Source organism: Engystomops pustulosus, chromosome 6 (assembly GCF_040894005.1).
Source record: "Engystomops pustulosus chromosome 6, aEngPut4.maternal, whole genome shotgun sequence".
Classification (NCBI taxonomy): Eukaryota; Metazoa; Chordata; class Amphibia; order Anura; family Leptodactylidae; genus Engystomops; species Engystomops pustulosus.
The window spans coordinates 153,810,751-153,835,169 of NC_092416.1; the positions used below are offsets into that span (position 1 = coordinate 153,810,751).

At 44.2% G+C, this 24,419-nt stretch overlaps 1 protein-coding gene across 2 annotated transcripts in view; it reads right to left on the minus strand.

Moving 5' to 3' along the window:
- The window catches only part of LOC140064712 (rho GTPase-activating protein 39-like), a 109,930-nt gene that overhangs the window by 84,696 nt on the left and 815 nt on the right, over positions 1-24,419 (minus strand). The gene's annotated exons all lie outside the window — the stretch shown is intronic.

Consider the following 24,419-nt stretch of genomic DNA (forward strand, 5'->3'; position numbering starts at 1 on the left):
TTACCATATTTTGGAAATTTATTTCAGTTCCCCAGTACATTGCATGGAATATGAAACAGGGTCTGAGGAAGTACAATTTGACGTGCACAAAACACACATTTGGAAGGTGGGGAGTAAAGAACAGAAAATGGCAAAAGGTTGTCAGATTAAGTGAAACTATAGCTGATTTACTACAACATAAAGTATTAAAATACATGAAAAAATTGAAAATTTCTTCCATTCCTTATTTAACTGCTAGATGATATATCATCCAAGCATGGACACTGAACAACCGGCACTGGAAGGGAGAGATCATATAAGTTTACTTTACTTCTTTTTTTTAACAATATTAGGCCTTAAAGAGGACCTGTCACCCCCCAAAAAATACACCCACCAAATATGTGCCCCCTAATCCTGTCCCCAGCCCCTTTATATTTATTGCATTTTTATTAAAATTTATGTTTGCAAAGTTTGTTTCAATCGATCCGACGTATCCTCGTATTCTGTCCCCCTCTTACCAATTTACTGCTAGATTACTTTGAGAAAGAACACAAAGCATCATGGGATCTGTGGGCAAAGTAAATTGGAATCAGCTTGACGGGATATACAGGAAGAGTCTCCATCCACTTCACCACTGGTGAGAAAGATTTTTTTGTCAAACACTTTCAGAACAGAAAATGCCATACATTAGGAAAATGGACATCGTTCAGTTTGAGAATTTGTTACAATTATCACAACTTTTATACCTCCCAACTTCTGGGTCGAAGAAAGAGGTACAAAAATAGTAGTGTGCCACAATTTTATTTCATTATAAACCAACCACTTAGTATGCCCACACAGTATAATACCTAGATTAATGGCTCTTCCATTATATATTCTCACCCAGTACAATACCCCATTCCTCCTTCGTTCGTTTTGTGGTCTCTTAATCTTTATTATGTCTTCCCATTGTGCTCCCCTTTCTGCTTCCCTTCCTTATTATGACCCCACTCTCTGATCCACTTATTATGGTCCCAACTTCTGCTTCCCCCTCTTATTGTGCATCTTTATCTTTGCCCACCCCCTTTATTGTGCCATCTTCTCTTCCCAATCTTATGGACCCTCTTTTGTTGACTAAAATAAACTGTACTCACCTTTCCTTGTTCCCCTGCTGCTGTCCTGTCTCCTCCTTCGCTGCGTCTGTACTACAGCAGCACCCGTAAGGTGCGTTGTGATAAGACATTGTACCTGCCAGGCTTTGCTGTGGACAGACAAGGCAGAGACTCAGCGTTGTTACAGAGGGCCATCATCTCTCTGCATCACCATAGATTTTGGCAGGATGTATGGCTATGAATTGCTGACATGGTTGGTAGGTATGTCACTTTGAAGTAAGGGGCAACAATAAGGTAAACACACTCATGAATTTACATAATGTAAATTTAGCAGTATGTTTTCCTTAACCTGCTGCTGCATAAACTGCCTAAGAGATTAAAGTTTTTACTTCAATACACCACGTTGTTACTGCAATTCAACTTGTATGTCAAGCCTAAAGCTGAAATCACATGTGCTGATTTTAAGCAGAGTACTGGTTTTGGTAAAACCTGTATCGAAAACTGCAAAGTTGTTCCAGGCTAAACATATTCTTTCTTTACAATCAGAATTGTAATTCTGGTTCCTAGGTGCAAATGCTTTACATTCTTTGACGTTTGTGGAATGTGGTTAATCTTTTTTTACTGACTTGAAAAATTCTATCTTATTGAATAGTAATGTGTCTGTTCTTATGTTTATATTGTAATACCTTTCTTCGATTTCTGTAGGCTGTTTTCTAAGGAGGAAAGCTGTATAGACTTGTTCCTCCCACACTTGTCAGTGACATTATCATATGTAAGCAAAACTGAAGGCAAGCTGGTTTTTCTGGTAACTTATTGGCTGCATAAATGAAAAACATAATAGCTGTTGAACACGTGACATATGCTGCATGTGGATCACACCGCTGCCCGGGCATATTACTCACAGGTATTGTAAAAGTCTGTAGCATGTAACGAGCGCATTCCTAAAACACATTCACAGTAATAACTAAAAGGCAAAACTGGTTTTATTTTTTTTCTGTATGCCATTCTCTATGCTTATACATCTTTAGCATAACACAGAAATATAGATGATTTCTTGGACGCAGTTAGTGCAGGCTCCAGTAACATCACACTAGGATAGCCACAGTTCTGGCATATGGGCTCAGCAACATTTTTCTGTCCAAAATTTCTAGTGCTCTCTATATATAATTATAATTTTTTAAATTTTTTTTTTTTACAAGACCAGTTGTTTTTTCTGATTGCATTTTGAAGTGGCCAAAAACCTTCCTGCTCACAAACCTTTGACCATTTAGTTCAGTGCACTTCAATGGGCTCACACATACATGGTTGTTTGAGCCTATCGCCCGAGAGCAGGTCCTAGTTTGTGGCAGTACAACTAGAGGTTGAGAAGGCAGAGGTGTGCAGGGGGCGAAATCTAAGTACCGTAGTTATTTGCTGGTTTCAACAGGACTGACTGACCATCTAATGCATGTCTGCTCTAAGCAGGGAATGCCTATGTATATGGTAATCAGTCAAAATGGATGTCAACAGGAATAGTGATTTATATGACTGGACATTGCAAAATGTGTGGTGCTTGTTACAGATTGATGAGATTGGCACAAGCCCCCTCACCAAATCATTGAATTGTGTTTCAAAACGCATTGCAAGCGTAACATGTGACGGAGCGTCACATGTTACGCTTGCAATGCGTTTTGAAACACAATAAAACACAACTCAAGGAAGAGCAGCATGGGGGCTGTATGTTGGCATCCACCAATCAACTATAAGGCTGCCTTCACACATTCAACCAGATGTAAACCAGAACGGGAAGAAGCTTGGCCGTGTCGCATATGCATTTAGACACGTGGTGTTTGTTACCTAAACTTCAGGTTTAATGCAAGCACAATTGGTTCAAACCCCTCCCTTTTCTGGTTGGCTTATGTTCCTAATTGCAAGTCAGCCGGAACATGTGAACGTACCCCAAGGGTAATGCATTTTTGGACCGTTATAAAGCATGCGTTTTCAGTCCGTTTTAAAACTCATGCGTTTTTCTGCTTCATTTCTAGAAGTGTAGGCAGCTGTGAAACAGATTTAAACCAGTCAAACATATGGTAAACATTCAAAAACACATGCGTTTTAAAAACGGACTGAAAATACATTCTTTGAAACGGTCCAAAAACGCAAAGTGTGGCATCATCCTAAGGGTGCTGTCACACAGTGAGTTATTGGACCCCCTGCTGACTTTAGACGGGTCGGGAGTCTGCAGCGACGTCTTTAGATGCCACTGCAGTTTTATACTGCACCTGCGCTGTGGGAGCAGGACCTAGTCTCCAGGTGTCCGAGACACCCGGAGACCCTAGGGAGATGCGGTTACACTGTGTTACGTAACACACTGTGCATGCTAAGCGGGGGTAAGGACTACCCCATTAGCGTTGCAGGGAGTCCAATTTAGTGTACAAGCCCCTTGCATGCCACGGCCACGGAAACTCCAATCCCGCTTCGCAGTACTCAAATGTCAAATGTCGGGAAGGGGCTAAGCAACCATTTCTCTGATAGCGGATCCTCTAAGTAAGGGCGCCTTATATTGTGTTTTGCGAGTATATTTTATTGAACCAACACATTTTTGGACTTTACTCTGGAGTGATCAGAACTATAGTGTCACCCGAATTTTCCATCCAGTGGTCGCACGGATCACAAACAGAGCTCATTTGCCTGATGGGTGGAGGAATTCCATCTGCATATGGCGCAACCTCAGTAGTTGTGTGAAGGTGGATTTTGTCCCTTCTACTGTTCCTGATGTAGAAGTTTTCTCACATCAATATTTTCAAATCTCGCTGTTGGAAACTAGAAGGATGCGTTCACACATTCAGTTTTTCAGATGCAGCTTTCAAAGCCAAAAACAGGTGTGGGTCAGAATGGGTGAGAACATATCATTGAGAGATGCTGCTCCTACGCTTTTCTTCCACTCGACTCTTGGTCTGGACATCGAAAACTGCATTGGAAAAACAGAACGTGTGAACACACCCAAAGAGTTCGAGCACAACCCCTGTGTAAACAGAAAAAAAAAAACAGATAATTTATATCACTTTTACCAAACCACATTCACTTTAATGTTCCTGTATCATGCTGCATATTTTTCGCAACACAATCGGCACGTAATCCGCAACATTTGTAGATAGCCTAAATCGCCTGTCCTCCTGTTTACGTTGATTTATGTTTGGTTTTTTTTAATTGTTCCAGTATATACAATGTTTTTATGGCTTGGATATGTCCGAGTTACCAAATAGCAATGTTATTTTAGGAATGAAAAGTTTTATTGGATAATTAATTGCAGGTTTCACAATTATATTCACAAAATTAGTACTGCTTGCCACATGATGTTGTACTTTCTTCCATTATTAACAACTCATTAACATGTGACCTAACTATACATCACATGTCTGTTAAGGATTAGAGATGAGCGAACATGCTCGTCCGAGCTTGATGCTCGGTCGAGCATTAGGGTACTCGAAACTGCTCGTTACTCGGACGAATACTTCGCCCGCTCGAGAAAATGGCAGCTCCCGCCGTTTTGCTTTTTGGCGGCCAGAAACAGAGCCAATCACAAGCCAGGAGACTCTGCACTCCACCCAGCATGACGTGGTACCCTTACACGTCGATAGCAGTGGTTGGCTGGCCAGATCAGGTGACCCTGGGATAGACTAGCCGCTGGCCGCGCTGCTCGGATCATTCTGTCTCTGGATGCCGCTAGGGAGAGAGCTGCTGCTGGTCAGGGAAAGCGTTAGGGTGTTCTATTAGCTTACTGTTAGGCAGGAGTGATTCTCAAAGAACCCAACAGCCCTTCTTAGGGCTACAATAACGTTCTACTTTTTTTATTTTAATTTGCATCTTTTACCATTTTGTGAGGAATTAGCAGGGGGACTTGCTACCGTTGTGTTTAGCTCTTAGTGGCACACATATCCATAGCAAAGACCGAAGTGGGAAAATTCAGTAGGGGTTGGATTTCTATTAGGCAATAACTCAGTGTCATCTCATCTGGCATAGTAGTGCGCTTCCTTTGATACTTGGCTAGAAAATAGCCATAGGAGAATACAAACAGCTTCTTGAAGCCTACAGTAGCGTTCTATATATTTGATTTCTGGTTGATCTGCTGGTGGCTGTAGTTTCTGCAGTGCATGTACTTGCCAATTCTGAGCAATTTGTAGTGAGACTTGCGACCGCTGTGTTCTGCGCTTAGTGGCGCACATATCCATAGCAAAGGCCGAAGTGGCAAAATTCAGTAGGGGTTGGATTTCTATTAGGCAATAACTCAGTGTCATCTCATCTGGCATAGTAGTGTGCTTCCTTTGATACTTGGCTAGAAAATAGCCATAGGAGAATACAAACAGCTTCTTGAAGCCTACAGTAGCGTTCTATATATTTGATTTCTGGTTGATCTGCTGGTGGCTGTAGTTTCTGCAGTGCATGTACTTGCCAATTCTGAGCAATTTGTAGTGAGACTTGCGACCGCTGTGTTCTGCGCTTAGTGGCGCACATATCCATAGCAAAGGCCGAAGTGGCAAAATTCAGTAGGGGTTGGATTTCTATTAGGCAATAACTCAGTGTCATCTCATCTGGCATAGTACTGTGCTTCCTTTGATACTTGGCTAGAAAATAGCCATAGGAGAATACAAACAGCTTCTTGAAGCCTACAGTAGCGTTCTATATATTTGATTTCTGGTTGATCTGCTGGTGGCTGTACTTTCTGCAGTGCATGTACTTGCCAATTCTGAGCAATTTGTAGTGAGACTTGCGACCGCTGTGTTCTGCGCTTAGTGGCGCACATATCCATAGCAAAGGCCGAAGTGGCAAAATTCAGTAGGGGTTGGATTTCTATTAGCCAATAACTCAGTGTCATCTCATCTGGCATAGTAGTGTGCTTTGATACTTGGCTAGAAAATAGCCATAGCAATAGGATAGCATTGTTTGGTTTTAAAAACTCAAAAAAAAACAAAAAACACAAAAAAAAAAAAAAACACAAAAAAAAAAAAAAAAAGTAAAAAAAAAAAAATAAAGTTATAACTCTCATTTTAAAAATGTTTAACCCGAGGGCTAGGGGTAGAGGACGAGGGCGGGGACGTGGGCGTCCAACTACTGCAGGGGTCAGAGGCCGTGGTCCTGGGCGGGGTGAGACACCACCTGCTGATGAGGGAGCAGGGGAACGCCGCAGAGCTACACTCCCTAGGTTCATGTCTGAAGTTACTGGGACTCGTGGTAGAGCACTGTTGAGGCCAGAACAGTGCGAACAGGTGATGTCGTGGATTGCTGACAATGCTTCGAGCAATTTGTCCACCACCAGTCAGTCTTCCACGCAGTCCACCCATGTCACCGAAATCGCCACTCCTCCAGCTCCTGCACCTCAGCCTCCTCCCCCCCAGTCTGCCCCCTCCCAGGAAAATTTGGCATTTGAACCGGCATACTCTGAGGAACTGTTTTCTGGACCCTTCCCACAGTCACAAACCACTTGTCCGGTTGCTGCTGAGCAATTTTCCGATGCCCAGGTTTTCCACCAGTCACAGTCTGTGGGTGATGATGACCTTCTTGACGTAGTGGAAGTGTGTAAAGAGGTGTCCGACGATGAGGAGACACGGTTGTCAGACAGTGGGGAAGTTGTTGTCAGGGCAGGAAGTCCGAGGGGGGAGCAGACTGAGGGATCGGAGGATGATGAGGTGACAGACCCAAGCTGGGTTGAGAGGCCGGGTGAACACAGTGCTTCTGAGACGGAGGAGAGTCCTCGACCTGAACAGGTTGGAAGAGGCAGTGGTGGGGCCAGACGGAGAGGCAGGGCCAGAGCTGGTGCATCAGCGCCACTGTCAACTAGTGAAGCTCCCGTGGTGAGGGCTCTTGCGGCGAGGGCTAGATCTTCAGAAGTGTGGAGGTTCTTTAAGGAAACACCGGATGACCGACGGACTGTGGTGTGCAACATTTGCCAAACCAGGCTCAGCAGGGGTTCCACCACTACTAGCTTAACTACCACCAGTATGCGCAGGCATATGAATGCTAAGCACCCCACTCAGTGGCAACAAGCCCGTTCACCTCCGGCCGTGCACACCACTGCTCCTTCCCCTGTGTCAGCTGATAGTCAGCCCCCTGCCCAGGACCCTGGCACAAAAACCCCATCGTCGCCTCCACGATCCTCCACAGCATCCACCAGCGTTCAGCTCTCCATACCCCAGACGCTGGAGCGGAAACGCAAATATAGTGCAACCCACCCGCACGCCCAAGCCCTTAATGTGCACATCTCCAGATTGCTTAGCCTGGAGATGCTGCCCTATAGGCTAGTAGAGACCGAGGCCTTTCGCAACCTCATGGCGGCGGCCGCCCCTCGGTATTCGGTCCCCAGCCGCCACTACTTTTCCCGATGTGCCGTCCCAGCCCTGCACCAGCACGTGTCAGACAACATCATCCGTGCCCTGACCAACGCCGTTTCTGACAAGGTCCACCTGACCACGGACACGTGGACGAGTGCTGCCGGGCAGGGCCACTATATATCGCTGACGGCACATTGGGTTAACTTGGTGGAGGCTGGGACCGAGTCTGACCCTGGGGCTGCTCATATACTGCCGACGCCGAGGATTGCGGGGCCTACCTCGGTCCAGGTGTTTCAGGCCTACTATGCCTCCTCCTCCTCCCACCCCTCCTCCACCTCCTCCTCCGAACTACCATCCGTGGGCACGGCGCCATCAGTCGGTAGCTCTAGGCACAGCAGCAGTGCCGTCGCTAAGCGACAGCAGGCGGTGCTCAAACTGCTGAGCCTAGGCGACAAAAGGCACACCGCCCAAGAGCTATTACAGGGCATCACGGCGCAGACTGATCTGTGGCTGGCACCGCTGAACCTCAAGCCGGGAATGGTTGTGTGTGACAACGGCCGTAACCTGGTGGCGGCTCTGCAACTCGGCAGACTGACACATGTGCCATGCCTGGCCCATGTGTTAAATCTGATAGTGCAGCGTTTCCTCAAGACATACCCCAATCTGTCTGATTTGCTCACGAAGGTGCGCCGCATCTGTGCGCATTTCAGGAAGTCCAGCCCAGATGCTGCCACTCTCAGGGCAGCGCAGCGCCGCCTCCAACTGCCCGCTCACCGACTGTTGTGCGACGTGCCCACGAGGTGGAATTCAACACTGACCATGTTATCCAGAGTTTACCAGCAGCGCAGAGCGATTGTAGACTGCCAGATGTCAACTTCCACCAGAACTGGTAGTCAGGTCAGTCAGCTTCCTCAAGTCTACAATGAGGAGTGGACGTGGATGTCTGATATCTGTCAGGTGCTGAGTAACTTTGAGGAGTCAACACAGATGGTCAGTGGCGATGCCGCCATCATCAGCCTCACCATCCCGCTGCTTGGCCTGTTGAAAAACTCTCTGGTCAGCATGAAGTCGGAAGCTTTGCGCTCGTCACAAGAGACGGGGGAAGAATATTCCCTTGTTGATAGCCAAAGCACCCTGAGGTCTGTTTCTCAGCGCATATCGGAGGAGGTGGAGGTGGAGGAGGATGAGGAGGAAGAGGAGGAGAATGTTGGCGAGACACAAGAGGGGACCATTGTTGAGTCCTTCACTGTTCAGCGTGTATGGGCAGAAGAAGAGGAGTTGGAGGAGTTGGAGGAGGAGGAAATGGACAGTCAGGCCAGTGAGGGGAGTGAATTCTTACGCGTTGGTACTCTGGCGCATATGGCAGATTTCATGCTAGGCTGCCTATCCCGTGACCCTCGCGTTCAAAGAATTTATTCCAGCACCGATTACTGGGTGTTCACTCTCCTGGACCCACGGTACAAGCAAAATCTTCCCACTCTCATCCCTGGAGAGGAAAGGAGTGTGAGAATGCATGAATACCAGCAGGCCCTGGTGCACAAGCTGAAACAGTATTTCCCTTCTGACAGCGCTAGCGGCAGAGTGCGTAGTTCTGCGGGACAAGTAGCGAGGGAGAGTAGGCGAGCAGGCAGCTTGTCCAGCACTGGCAAGGGTACGCTTTACAAGGCTTTTGCCAGCTTTATGTCACCCCAGCAAGACACTGTCACCTGTCCCCAGTCTCGGCAGAGTAGGGCTGATCTTTACAGAAAGATGGTGAGGGAGTACGTAGCTGACCATACCATCGTCCTAAATGATCACACAGCTCCCTACAACTACTGGGTTTCAAAGCTGGACATGTGGCACGAACTGGCGCTGTACGCCTTGGAGGTTCTTGCCTGCCCTGCCGCTAGCGTCTTGTCCGAGCGGGTTTTCAGTGCAGCTGGTGGCATCATCACCGATAAGCGTACATGCCTGTCGACTGACAGCGCTGACAGGCTGACGCTTATTAAAATGAATAAAGGCTGGATTTCTCAGAATTTCCAATCTCCACCAGGTGAAGGAAGCTCAACCTGAATAATTGATCCACTCCTCCTCCTCCTCCTCATTTTCCTCCTTCTCCTCCTCTTTGTACAGTAAAGCAGAGGAAAATGGCTATTTTTTGACAGGGCCCACTGGCTCTTGCTATAGTACTTCATGCATTTAATTTTTCTGGAGGGCCACCTACCCGGTCCTCTGTTTGAAACAATTTTTGTGAGTGCCACATACAGGCACTCAATCTATTCCATTTTTCTGGAGGGCCACCTACCCGGTCCTCTGTTTTAAAAAATTTTTGGGACTGCCACATACAGGCACTCAATCTATTCCATTTTACTGCAGGGCCACCTACCTGCTCCTCTGGTTTGAACAATTTTTGGGACTGCCACATACAGGCACTCAATCTATTCCATTTTACTGGAGGGCCACCTACCTGCTCCTCTGGTTTGAAACATTTTTGGGACTGCCACATACAGGCACTCAATCTATTCCATTTTACTGCAGGGCCACCTACCTGCTCCTCTGGTTTGAACAATTTTTGGGACTGCCACATACAGGCACTCAATCTATTCCATTTTACTGCAGGGCCACCTACCTGCTCCTCTGGTTTGAACAATTTTTGGGACTGCCACATACAGGCACTCAATCTATTCCATTTTACTGCAGGGCCACCTACCTGCTCCTCTGGTTTGAACAATTTTTGGGACTGCCACATACAGGCACTCAATCTATTCCATTTTACTGGAGGGCCACCTACCTGCTCCTCTGGTTTGAAACATTTTTGGGACTGCCACATACAGGCACTCAATCTATCCCATTTTACTGGAGGGCCACCTACCTGCTCCTCTGGTTTGAAAAATGTTTGGGACTGCCACATACAGGCACTATCCAAATTAAATTGTCTCCATAGCAGCCTCCACACGTTGTCTCCATTGCTACCTCCAAAAGTCGTCCATATAGCTGCCTCCATACATCGTCCCTTTATCAAACGAGGTGTGTCAGGCAGAAATTTGGGTTGTTTTCATGGATTCCACATCAAAGTTGTTAACTTTGTCGCCACCCTGCTGTGTTATCCACAAAATATACTGGCAAACTTTTACCATTTAGGGATATTATTTCAGCGCTTCTTGCGCATCTGTTTACATTCCCCTCACCCGGCATATCCTAAACTTATAAGAACGCTACTACACTTGATCTTATACAAAAGGTTCTTAGAAGTGCTGTTTGGGGAGTAGCCTAGAGACAGGGGCTTGGATTGGCGAAAGCTCGCCTGGCAGCGGAACGCCAGCTCCATGCGCATCATGCGCTTCTTGCGCATCTGTTTACATTCCCCTCACCCGCCATATCCCAAACTTATGAGAACGCTACTACACTTAACTTGGTGCAGGCTGGGACCGAGTCTGACCCTGGGGCTGGTCATATACTGCCGACGCAGAGAATTGCGGGGCCTACCTCGGTCCAGGTCTCAAAGGCCTACTATACCTCCTCCCACCCCTCCTCCACCTCCTCCTCCTCCGAATTACCATCCGTGGGCATGGCGCCATCAGTCGGTAGCTCTAGGCACAGCAGCAGTGCCGTCGCTAAGCGACAGCAGGCGGTGCTGAAACTGCTGAGCCTAGGCGATAAAAGGCACACCGCCCAAGAGCTATTACAGGGCATTCCACATCAAAGTTGTTAACTTTGTCGCCACCCTGCTGTGTAATCCCCAAAATATACTTGCAAACTTTTACCATTTAGGGATATTATTTCAGCGCTTCTTGCGCATCTGTTTACATTCCCCTCACCCGGCATATCCTAAACTTATAAGAACGCTACTACACTTGATCTTATACAAAAGGTTCTTAGAAGTGCTGTTTGGGGAGTAGCCTATAGACAGGGGCTTGGATTGGCGAAAGCTCGCCTGGCAGCGGAGCGCCAGCTCCATGCCAAGATCCAACTAACATAGTTTTAACTGCAGCACCTTTAATCTACTACTAGTTCACTGCCTCCATACATCGTCCCCTTATCAAACGAGCTGTGTCAGGCAGAATTTTGGGTTGTTTTCATGGCTTCCATGTTAACTTTGTCGCCACCCTGCTGTGTAATCCACAAAATATACTGGCAAACTTTTATCATGTACCGATATTATTTGAGCGCTTCTTGCTCACCTCCTTTGGTTCCTCTCTGCCACCCATTGGTTTGAAGCCTGAGTCCATTTAGGGTATGTCGCCATGACACTCTCTAGCCTGCTGCCGCTGCCTCTGCATGCCGTCCCCTATAGTGTCAGGGTCAATTATTGGATGTTTTAGATGCTATCTAGCTTCATTCTGTCACTCTGTCATGGCCATGCTGTTGCCCATAATTTTGGCATAATGGTGCGATTATGCAGCCTCAGAGGCATCCATGCATGCTGCCCCTGCTGTTTCCTGTCCATTTCCGTGGTGTTTCCATCCTTTTCTGAGGTTCCCAGGTGTTTGGCCAAGCTTCCCTGTGCAGAGCCTTGGTCCCCTTGAAAAATGCTCGAGTCTCCCATTGACTTCAATGGGGTTCGTTATTCGAGACGAGCACTCGAGCATCGGGAAAAGTTCGTCTCGAATAACGAGTACCCGAGCATTTTAGTGTTCGCTCATCTCTATTAAGGATGTATGGAGTGGGCTCCATACATAGTTGTTAGCTGCAATATATATATGCAAAATTAGAGAACAATGTATGATCACTTAATTTTTTTTCAGAAAATGTAATTTCCATTGATCAACATTTGATGGATTTTTAGTACACCGTACCACTACAACAGTTTTTTACAAAATAAAGATTATAATGACATTTTCTGGATTTTACACAAGTCACCAGGAGGGGCTCAGGCCTTTGCTGTGAATGACTTGAGCACATCCAAGGCCACAGGACATCACTGGTCTCTGACACGGCTCTGCTGGGATTCTGCTACACTCTTCTTCTAATCTCTTTCACAGATCTGTGACTATTGTGGGTTTCATGGCCGTAACTTTATGACCAAGGACCCATTTCATTGTTTTAATGGTTTCTCGAGGAACTAGTTTACCTGTTTAACTATGTGACAAGGGATTGTCCTGCATGAAAATTGTTGGCTGTTACACACTTACATTGACTGCTGCAACATGCAGCAAACCCCACATCTGTATGAGGTTAATATGACGCCCGAAGTGCGATTCCAAAGTTATAGCCCTTTGAAGTAGGTAACTGTCATGACGTCTATACACAGGCTATTTGCACAGTTTATGCACAATTAGGACAAACATAGCCGTATGGTTGCCGGGGAGGGACTAATAGAGACTCATAAAACACAATGGGGGGAATCCATTAAGACTGGCATTTAGAATGCCAGTCTTAAAATTCCCCCTATTTGTGGTGCGCAGACCATACTCACTAAGAGGCTCCGGCCTCTTAGGAAATACGGTCGCTAACTCTGCCAGTTCCGACCTGTAGATGATATCGGAACTGGTGGAGTTTTCTACCATAGTCTCCGACGGTTTCCTGGGGAATGGCTGAAACTGGAGGGGATCTGGAGATTCATGTAGGCATAATGAATCTCCCCCATTATCTGGTACTATACAGGACTCTGTTACACAGTATAGAGAACAAGCTACAAGAATATATTCACAAGTCTGTGTGCACATCCCTCCCCTCTCCATAGGTAGCTGAGCGACTGCACCACAAATCCTGATAGATATAGGACCTGCCCTATAGTGTGCAGCTCGGCCATACCTCTATGGCACTCGTAACCTAGCTGCTGACCAGCTGGTCATGGTCGCCTTATACAGACATGTGAGTGGATACAGTCATCTTGCTTGGAGGAAGAAATGCGATTTACCATAAATTATGTCAATATTGCCACCTAGTGGTCATTTTGAAAAATAAAAGTTCTCCTTAAATCTACCATTTGCTTTTATGCATTATAAACCAAACCTACCTAAAGAATGCGATAGCTACACTGATGCAAAAACATATAATATTTACCATATATTTTTGTGCAGAAAATTCCCCACTCGGCTTATACTCGGGTATACAAAAATTATAAACTGACTACTCACCATTCCAATGGCCCGGGCAGCTCCTCTTCATGCCGCAAGTCCGTGACAGCTCCGTGGCCACGCCTCTTCTGTCTGCTTGGCCGGCGCACAACTATGAAGTCTGCCACTTCCGGCCGCGACTTGCGCACGTGAAGACAGAAGAGGCGCGGCCACAGAGCTGTCGCGGACCTGCGGCATTAGGATGAACTGCCGGGACCATTGGAATGGTGAGTAGTCAGTTTTTGGTTTTTTTTTAATGGCAACAGGGGGCTGGCAGGCTATATACCGCAGGGGGCTGGGCAGGCTATGTACCGCAGGGGGCTGTGACCAATGCATTTCCCACCCTCGGCTTATACTCGGGTCGGCTTATACTCGAGTATATACGGTAATCTCTGAACCGAGTGGTCAGCAATTGCAAAAATCTAAAGTTATACAATTATGCTAATAAGTCTGGGGCGTGTCGGCTGTGTCCCTGAAGCTCCTCAGTGGACTGTGTGTTACAATATTACTCACCCCCCGTAAAATACAAGTCCCGCCCGTCCACAGTGCATAGAGCAGTTGACGTGTGGGATTTGTATCGGAACGAGAGGAATTAAATAAAATAAAAGACAAGGTATTTCAGTCGACCGCCACAGACTGATTTTCTAACTCTATATTGCCGCAGTCGAGGTGTGTAGTTATACTAAAAGAATTCCTGAGGAACTTCTGTGTAGGATGTTCTTTAAGCTATGACGAAACTAAAAATAACCATAATATTTTGCTCTATGATATTTTATGACAAATTTATTTAGGTTTTGTAATATATAACAGCAAATCATTATTATGAAATAGCCAAAGAAAACAGCCTTTGTTTAAACACCGTAACATGGTAACCAAAGACATTAGAAACAAACAAGAAAAGCTTGCATGCAGTTCCTTGAACTAAAAATCAGTAGTATGAAGCCCGATTTTGGAAATGTCAGTATAGATCACATCTATCAGGGTGCGGTCACACTTATAAATGGATTCAAATTGAATGGGGCGGGCCACAGCCAGAACACATTCGTTTTTATAGAACCTCATGCAATCGATAACAAACACCTAGTTTGCATTTTTCTAATGCAAGAGAGTGGGTTCCTGGTCACCGATCGCATGTGTTTTCATAGCAATGCATATGAGATCGGCCCATTGCACGCCCCTGTGCCCTATTCCGAGTCAAAGCGGTCCATCTGAAGGCACCCTTAGCTATGTAATTGCTGACATTTTAAAATCCTGAACCCCGATTTCTCCACATGGGACATCGATGGGAAGATTTCACTGTTCAGCTTTGTCTTGAGCATGAACTTTATTTTTGGTGCCACCTAGTGTATACTATGCCACAGCCAGTCATATGCTTATTCAGAATACATGTTTCCTCTTGTTCTAGCCACCTATTTCTACTGTGATGCTGCCACCTGTTGGGCTAATGATGGTAGTTGTCCAGACATTTTTATTTTTCATATTTTAAATATGCACAATAATAAGAAATTATAAAATTTATAGGTTTAGCTTTCTGTTTCTCAAAAAAAAAAATCAGCTTTGTAAACAGTAAGTGGCAACTAGCAAGTGTCCGTTTCTTCTGCCAGCTTGTGTATATTAAAATATTTAGAAAAAGAAAAAAAAACATCTTTATAAAACCCCTTGAAGACCAGAGCCCCCCACCACTCCCTCTGCCTGCTGTAATCTCATACAATGGGAAGATTTAAGTGCTACTGTACACTGTAGCAGGCTATTATGCTACAGCAATGAGGAGTTCTGGTACACACCCCTTTTGACTATAAAAGTAGATTTTTAGAAGGAAGGAGGACATGGATAACAAACATAAGAAGATTACCACAGTCATGGTGCCTGGGTCTATGTGGTTTATCATAATGAATTTTTGATGTTAGATTTACTTGTAGGATAGTAGATAAATGCCTGATCTCAGGGGACTCAAAAGCTATCAAAGGATTGAGCACTTAACTCACTGGACCAGTAATCTATTATGGAGCTGCCAGAAACTTAAAGGAAACCTACCACTTGAAGTGGTAGGTGTAAGATGGGAATACCGAGCACCAGCTCAGGGTGAGCTGGTGCCGGAGCTTATTTTTGATAGTGTTTTAAACCGCTGCATCGCACCGAACAAAACACTTTTAACCCCTTAACGCTCTGCGCCGTAGCTCTACGGCGCAGAGGTATAAGGAGTGTGTGAAGAGGGCTCACGGGCTGAGTCCTCTTCATACAAAGGTGGGGGTTTTTGCATTTTGCAGAAAACCCCAACCGCTAATAACCGCGGTCGGTAGCAATAAAAACGTCGCCTCATTTCGCAAAAAATGACACCTCCCACATCTCCGTGCACCAAAGTATGAAAAAGTTATTAGCGTCAGAAGATGGCAAAAAAAATGTTTTCTTTTTTGTACACATTCGTTTAATTTTTGAAAATGTATTAAAACACAATAAAACCTATATAAATTTGGTATCACCGCGATCGCACCGAACCAAAGAATAAAGCTGAGGTGTTATTTTGAGTGCACAGTCAAAGTCGAAAAAACTGAGCCCACAAGAACGTTATGCACAAAATAAGTCCTCACACAGGTCTGTACACGTAAAAATGAAAAAGTTATGGATTTTTGACGTTGGAGAGCGAGAAATGAGCGGAAAAACCCTGCGTCCTTAAGGGGTTAAACTTTATAGCCGAAGCTGCTTCGGCGCACCAAGCGCGGCTACACAGGAAGTGAAGGAGAGCCGCGCTCACGGTCGCACGCATGGTGCGCCGAAGCAGCTTCGGCTATAAAGTTTAAAAGTGTTTTAAACCGCGATGCAGCGGTTTAAAACACTAACAAAAATAAGCTCCGGGTGCTCGGTATTGCCTTCTTACACCTACCACTTCAAGTGGTAGATTTCCTTTAAGTATAAAGACACTTCTTTTCTTTAAATCTACTTTGGGTTTTTTCTGTATAAACGTTATAACAAAAACAGATCCAAACCTGAAAATGAAAGAGTGGTTGTACTGTATTTGACCATTTCCCTTCCAATGAGATCTCAAATAGGAATTCCTGACAAGATACAGAGTGTAAATACAGTATACTCCATTCTTTGGCTTAGAGGAGTGCTTGCTCATCTACTCACTCCACAGTGACTAATTAGGCAGTGTACTTAGGCCACAACCCATAAGGTCACCTGGGACCAGATTGTGCCATGAAAATAGTGACAAACATGTAACACACTTCCAATATGACAGCTTCCTTAGCCATACCCCATGCATACTACAGTATATCAAGGATACCAATGATCATGGTGGGGGAAACATCTAATACTTTTTTGACAGATTTAAAATATTTATATAAGTTACTAAAGCAAACCTTTGTGTACTGTCACAACCCATAAAATCAAAATGTTATAGATATTTCTATACAGGCCTCAAAATGTATCTGTATGATGTCCTAAAATGTCTGCAGGCGGTCCTAATAATGCTGCCATTTAAGGTTGCTATATTAAATGTTGGATATTATCAAGGGTATCACATTATCAAGGTGATCCATTTTTATTTTTCCATCCATCATTTAAGTTAGGGATAAAAGATACAAGAGCTGCACTTGGCTGCTACTGTAACTTCCAACCACTGCCTGGAGATGAGGATGAGTTACTACCACTTTACGCACAAATTAATAACAAGGTAATTACAAGCAGTCCCCGGGTTACATAGGTTCTTTAGGTTTGTTCTTAAGTTTGTATGCAAGTCGGAACAAGTAAATGTTATAATTGTATCTCCAGACAAAATATTTATTTGTCCCTGTGGCAATTGGAATTTCAAAATTTAGTGCTGCAATTGGAACAAGAATCATCAACAAACCTTCATTACACACATCCAGCAGCTTATCATTGCAGCCTGGGACTAAAGTAAAGCATCCAGAGAGCTGCACCAGAGGTCACAGTGGGCAGAGGGGTCAGTCTGTAACTAGGGGTCATCTAAGTTGGGTGTCCTTGGGTGGTCTGGGACCACATGTATTCACCTATTCAAAGGGGGTTTACTCTGAAAAATTTTTTCTATTATATATGAAAGGTAACTAACCCTTACAGGACTTTTCCATTTTTGTGTTTTTTAATCACTCACCTTCAAAAAGCCATAACATTCTCAATTTCTACATTGTTGTATGGGGGATGTTTTCTGAGAAACAAATTGCACTTTCTAGTGTGTCAGTTTTTTTATATTCCAAGCTGGGGAAAAAAATGTCCAAAATCCCAAAAAATGACAAAAACAAAACAATTTGTGCCATTTTCTTGTCCCTTTTTTTCTTTGAGCCGGTAAATTTCAGTTTTGCTTCTCCACCAGCTGGTGGCTCACAACTCACGCCTGTTTACAGGGCCGGCGCTATGGGTAGGCAAAGGTGGCAATTGCCCAGGGCCCCCTGAAAGGAATCTCTTCTTTCAAATGAATCTTGAATTTTGTTTCTAGGTGCTATGGATCCAGAGATATTCAGGTTTAAAGTGAGAATATCAGGTGCCATTTTTATATATAAAAATCACTCCCAAAGGCAGTTTAACAGTTATTATCTCCATTTTCCTAAAATTTAGAAACACAAATATATATTCATATAAAAGAGGAGACTCTATTCTTTCATAGGAAAAATGAAGTGAGGTTCTATGTGTCACAGAGCCAGAGATACAGCCCCCTGAATCGTCCCCCCCCCCTCCAGATTCTTAGCCATGAGGCTACAGGGAGAATTTGCTGCACACAGGAGCTGCTGCACCTTACAGATAATGGAAATATTCATGTTTTTAACCCTTCTCTATGCAGATCTAAAAACACACTTTCTCTCTTATTGCCTTTTATTTTGTGATAGTTTTTTTGTTGGGAAAATTGACTGATACGATAAACATTCGATCCTCTTCGCCTAATGTCGCTATTATATATTAACACCGCAACCAGAACATGTTCACAAAGTTATATGTAACATCAAATACACCCACATGTTCAGGAAAAAATCTTTTTATTTCTCACCATCCTCCATTATTTACACCCATGTTATGACGTGCTCACTCAGATTCTTATGAAGCGCGGAGGGATCTGTTATTGTGTGTATGATCTCCTCACATCTTACTGGTTTAGGAAAGTATATTTTCTTTTTATAAGTATCTGGATTTGTACATATTTTAGAGGAAATTTTGAATGTTAATTGCCAAATGCATCGCCTGGTTGTCTGCTTTCAAAATTCTATAGGTTTTATGGCGCCTTTACTTTTTATTCAGTTTTATTGATATATTTTGCAGGTTGTGACTGTCTTAAAGTTTCTTGCTGAAAAGAAGATATCTAGTTATTACAATTTTAGTGATATTATGTGGATTCATTTATGTGAACATATCAATATTGGACATGAACTCTACACATGTCCATCTATTACATTTAGGACATGTGAAGGTAAATATTTTCTGTTTGGAGCACATTTTTGCCGTATTTTTTTGTAAAATGTTTCAGTTCGAATCAAAATTGCATGAAGGCGCCTATGTCTATAAACTCTTTGATGCAATTTTGAAAATGGGGCAAGGGTCTGCTTTCAGAAAATATCGGTCACTCTTCCCAATAGGCCTCACAGTCTAATCAACCTACCAGTAATTTTTTGGAGTGTGGGAGTAAACCGGAGGACCCGGAGGAAACCCACGCAGACACAGAGAGAACATACAAACTCTTTGCAGATGTTGACCAGCGCTGCAAGGCTGTAATGCTAACCACTGAGCCACCATGCTGTCCATCAATCTCCCTATCATCTATCTCCTATAAAATTCTCCAAAATTACAGTTTGTTTTACCATACTAAAGCAGCCTCTTACTGACTGTGACTGGTCATAAAATAGTTTTATTTTGGGGCCCCACTTTTAGTTTTGCCCAGGGCCCCACTTTGTCTAGAACCGGCCCTGCCTGTTTACACTGACTTGTAAATGGATCCTTAGAAGATGATTTATATAGGTTTTATAATGTTTTAGTACATTTAAAAAAAATGAATATCTACTGTGCAAACTAAAAAAGTTGCGCTGTCACCATATTTTGACAATAATATATTTTTAATACTACAGCATACAGACCTGTGTAATTTTTTGAGGGGCGAGACAATGACTTAATTTATATCAATTTGGGTACTATATGAAGTTTTGATCATTTTTCATTAAAAATTTTTATGGTTGGCAAAATGATACGGATTCTGGTGCATTGACTCCATGGGAAAAAGGTTTTTAAATTTTGATAGATCATGCATTTTGGGCGTGGTCAGACTCTTAATGGCAATCATGTCAACCGATTGGCGGCCTCTGATGTCGTCACAGGGTGCATTCAATGGCAATAAAGGATGGTGGCCATGTGCAGCACTGGTTCCATGGTCAGGTTTGACCATGACTGTTAACAGTTTAACAACTAGATCCGATCACAGCACTTAAAGTCCAGTGTCAGCCGGGTAATACAGCTGACATCAGCCCTGTATGGAGAGAGCTCAGCCTGTGAGCCCTCACCACATTACAATGTACTATAATGTTGTGGTGTGCATAGGGGTTAAAACATCAAAAGCCAGCTAATATATTACCAAAGAATAGGTGCATCTGAAGTGATACTCTGCAGCCTCTAAATTGGACTCATCTCATAGTAAATCTAACTCATCTCTGCTCATTTTCACATGATTTTGGAGGAGTTTTTTTAATAGGCAATTGGGTGAGATGTCACATAAAAGAGAGATTCTAGAAAGGACCTTTCATCCCAAGCCTGGGGGAGTTAGTAATTTAATGGGGTAAAACCTGGTTAGAGTCTTTTTACTATGGGATTATGTTGCACTCCAAGGGCGCAGTCACAAGTAATACTACGGCTGTGTTTACAATGGAAGACATTGGGTTCTAGTTTCCACTCGCTTGGGTTTCCGTAAAAACGCACATGCTAGCCGAGGACTGCCACTGTATGCTAATGCTGCATTCGGTAAGTGTGAACAAAACCTTCACGATGTACTTCCATTCTCTCTACAATCTCCCGTTTCCTTCCCCGTCTTTCCCTATGCAGACACATTCCCAGTATATTCAAGACACAGCTGTAATGAAGGGATTCAACTGGAAACCCCGCTCTCCACCCAAGAGCTATCCAGGTTGTGAAATCCCTCCCAGTAGGCAAAATCCCAGGCCCATATGGATACATGGCAGCCTTCTACAAAGAATTGCTTACGTAACTCTCCTCTGTAGAGTTAAAGACTTTTAATAATATCTCATCTGCTGTTCCCCCCCCCCCTCTTTTCTTCACACCCACATTACTGTGATTGCAAAAGAGGGAAAAGACTCTCAGCTGTAACTCTCATCACTAAGACCCCCACCGATCAGCAAGGTAGACCCTATCCTGTGGGGGCTTAACTTGTTTGGTGGAAAAACCCATATCCATTTAAAACAATTCTAGTAATTTTAAATGGTGCGTTAAATAAAGGGGCACTGCCTTTTTTTCAACTTACAGATTGGATGAAGGCTGATGCACCAAACCTTCCCCAAATGAGACTGGGAGGTGGAGAATACATTCACAAATGGCGTTTTGGATGTGTTGAAATGTTACAATATGTTTGGCTACTCTGAAAGAGTTTTTCTTCATTGCTGTAAGGCCGGGGGCCCAATTGCGTATGCCTTTCCAGCGTCTTGCATTTAAATAAGACAAGAAACCAGGGGCCTGCCCCTGTGTGCTAGCATCGCTTATGAATGCAACGCTAGCAGCTGCGTGTAAACATTTTCAGAGCTGGTTACATTGACAGCAATGAAGAAAAATGCTTCCAGACTAGCCAAACGCATTATAACATTTATAAATGTATGAGTTTCAACGCATCCAAGACGCCATGCGTGAACGCACCCGGAGGGCGTATTCTTCATCTTTAATAAATAATTAGGGAGCACAGGAAAAGCATAGAAACCAGAAGAACACAACTTCTATAGTGTATTTGCCGTCTGGACGCATTGTAGTCACAGATCTTGGCCAATACACTGAGGATGGAGCTGTTTTCAAACACTAGAGTGTGAATGAGGACAGTTGAAGTGATTATCACACTAATAGGTCTGAAATTAACATAGTAAAAGCACTGAACATGCAAAGAGCACTAGCAACATTTCAGGATGTTCTGGTTGAGAAGATGCAGATTTCAAACAGTCCAGTGAGAAAAGCAAGCGCCCCAGATAATGATCACATTTACATCTTACATGTGTTTAACAAAACTGCATTTTTTACTGAAAGACGTTGTCAATATTAAATAAATCCTGCCTGACTAGAAACGTTTAAAAGAAGAAATACATTTTCTTAATCTTTTTTTAAAATTGTATAGGACTAGTCTCATGAAATATGTAAACAACTTTATTTTTCAGGCATTGGCCAGCAAATTGGAATAGTATTATGGTCCTGCAGCAGGACAGTACCATTTTGGAAATTGTATTGCACTGAGAAATCCATTGTTGTTCCATCTGCATGGAAACTCACACATGATCCACCGATCATGTGACCTGTATCGTGAGACCATGTGATGCACCCCGGTGATGTCAACGCGGTGAGACGCAACACATCGGCCCACGTGACTTCGCTCATTGCTGAGCGAGGTTTTCATTCAGCGTCACATGGAGGAGTGGCTCTAATGAGCCGGCGGTCCCATTCCTTGACGGCTACATCATAGCAGTAAGTTAATTAACAGCCCAATCAACTACGAGCCGGGTTTTTCATCCGCCCCCTCTAGGTCTCCCCGGGAAGGCGTGGAACAAACCCCTTATAACCCCCCGCATTTGGCGGCCGTGTGACAGCCTGTTACAATGCCGCGGGGGCAAATGCTATGGGTGTAATGTGATACTAGTTTGCACCATACCAATATTATGTAACACCTCTGAGGACGCATCCTGGTACAAATGAGTGGATGTAGAAACGTGTTGGGTGTAAATGAACAAATATGAAAATTAGGCTACTGATAATCACCAGCGCAACATGAGGAGAGAAAAAGAACTGGACCGCACATCCACACATCACAAAATGATCTACTGCCGCTAGGCTACATTATATAACGAACTCAAGGTTCTTAGTTACATTTTGATCAAATTGTATAAGCCCAGTAACCACTTCAAGGTGACCTCTTTTTGGTGGGTCCCTACGCTATTGTGTGCAGCATCACATGGCGTCCACCACCGCTGCAGCACAGCGCCGGTAGTGACCAAGACCTTGTTGCCCCCTAGCACCCGTACTGGCAGGCATAGCCCCCATGGCTCCAGGCCACCAGCGCCTTCACTTTTGTCTAGAGCAGCTATCAATAGCGCATCCTACTAGACCTTTTGGGTGAAGACACACATGGCGTTTTTGGGCCGTTTTTACTAAGTGCGTTTTCAGATCGTTAAAAAACGCATCCGTTTTTTAAAAACGCATGCCTTTTCAAAAAACGCATGCGTTTTTAAAAAACGGATGCGTTTTTTAACGATCTGATAACGCACTTAGTAAAAACGGCCCAAAAACGCCATGTGTGTCTTCACCCTTTGTGGCTCGCACAATCGGGGCAGTGCAATACAATTTCCAAAACGGGAGTGTCCCGGAACAGGACTCTAAGGGCGCGGTCACACGTTGCGTTTGCAAACGCAGACGCAGACCAAACCGCGCCCACCGGGCGGTCCGCGGTCCAATCGCATCGGCGATTTCCATAGAAACATAGAGAAACGCCGATGCGATTGGACCGCGGACCGCCCCGGTGGGCGCGGTTTGGTCTGCGTCTGCGTTTGCAAACGCAACGTGTGACCGCGCCCTCAGGGTGCTATCCCACGTTGCGTTTGCAAACGCAGACAAAACCACGCCCACCGGGGCGGTCTGCGGTCCGATCGCATCGGTGTTTCTATGGAAACGTCTGCGATCGGGAACGAGCCACCGGTGTTTTGCATTAATTAAACGCAAAACACCGGCGGCTCGTACCCGATCGCAGGCATTTCCATAGAAACGCCGATGCGATCGGACCGCGGACCGCCCCGGTGAGCGCGGTTTTGTCTGCCTCTGCAAACGCAACATGGGATAGCACCCTAATACTATTGAAATTTGCTTGCCAATGCCTGAGGGCGCGTTCACACATTGCGTTTTGACCTGTGTTTTCATTGCGTTTGAAACGCATATACAACAGCTGAGGAGGGGTGATTTGCCTAATTACATCACTGTTAACATTTCCGTTTACAAAACACATTGTAAACGCAATGTTAACGCATGTGTTTTGTTAACGCATGCGTTAACATTGCGTTGACAAACGTAAATGGTAATGTAATTAGGCAAATCACCTCTCATCAGCTGTTGTATATGCGTTTCAAACGCAATGAAAACGTGACCAAAAAGCAACGTGTGAACGCGCCCTGAGGGTGTGGTGACACGACGCGTTTACTGCATCACTCTTTATAGCTGAAGAGTGATTTGTCGAATTAAACAGCTGTTAACAATTGCGTTTACAAAACGCAACTGTTAACGCATTGTTAACACATGCATTTTCTTAACACATGTGTCAACATTTGCATTTTGTAAACGCAAGTGTTAACAGCTGTTTAATTAGGCAAATCACTCTTCAGCTATTCTAATGCGTTTTTAAACGCATGCAGTAAACGCGAGGTGTGACCGCACCCTGAGAAATAAAGTTATTTACATATTTAATGAGACTAGTCCTATACAATTTTAAATTAAGAAATGCATTTTCTTATTTTAAATCCAGGCAGGATTTATTTAATATTGAAAACAATTTCAGCGGAACGTAAATTTATTAATACTACTAGAGTGTGCACATTTTTTAAAGAAAGACGCCATTTACCCTGTAACGCTACATGTCATATATGTACAGATATCTACCAATCTACTGGAGATTAACTAATCTATGGTTGTTGCCTCCTGCTGTATTTACAGGCAGTCCCCGGGTTACATACAAATAGGGTCTGTAGGTTTGTTCTTAAGTTGAATTTGTATGTAAGTCGGAACTGTATATTTTATCATTGTAATCCCAGCCAGAACTTTTT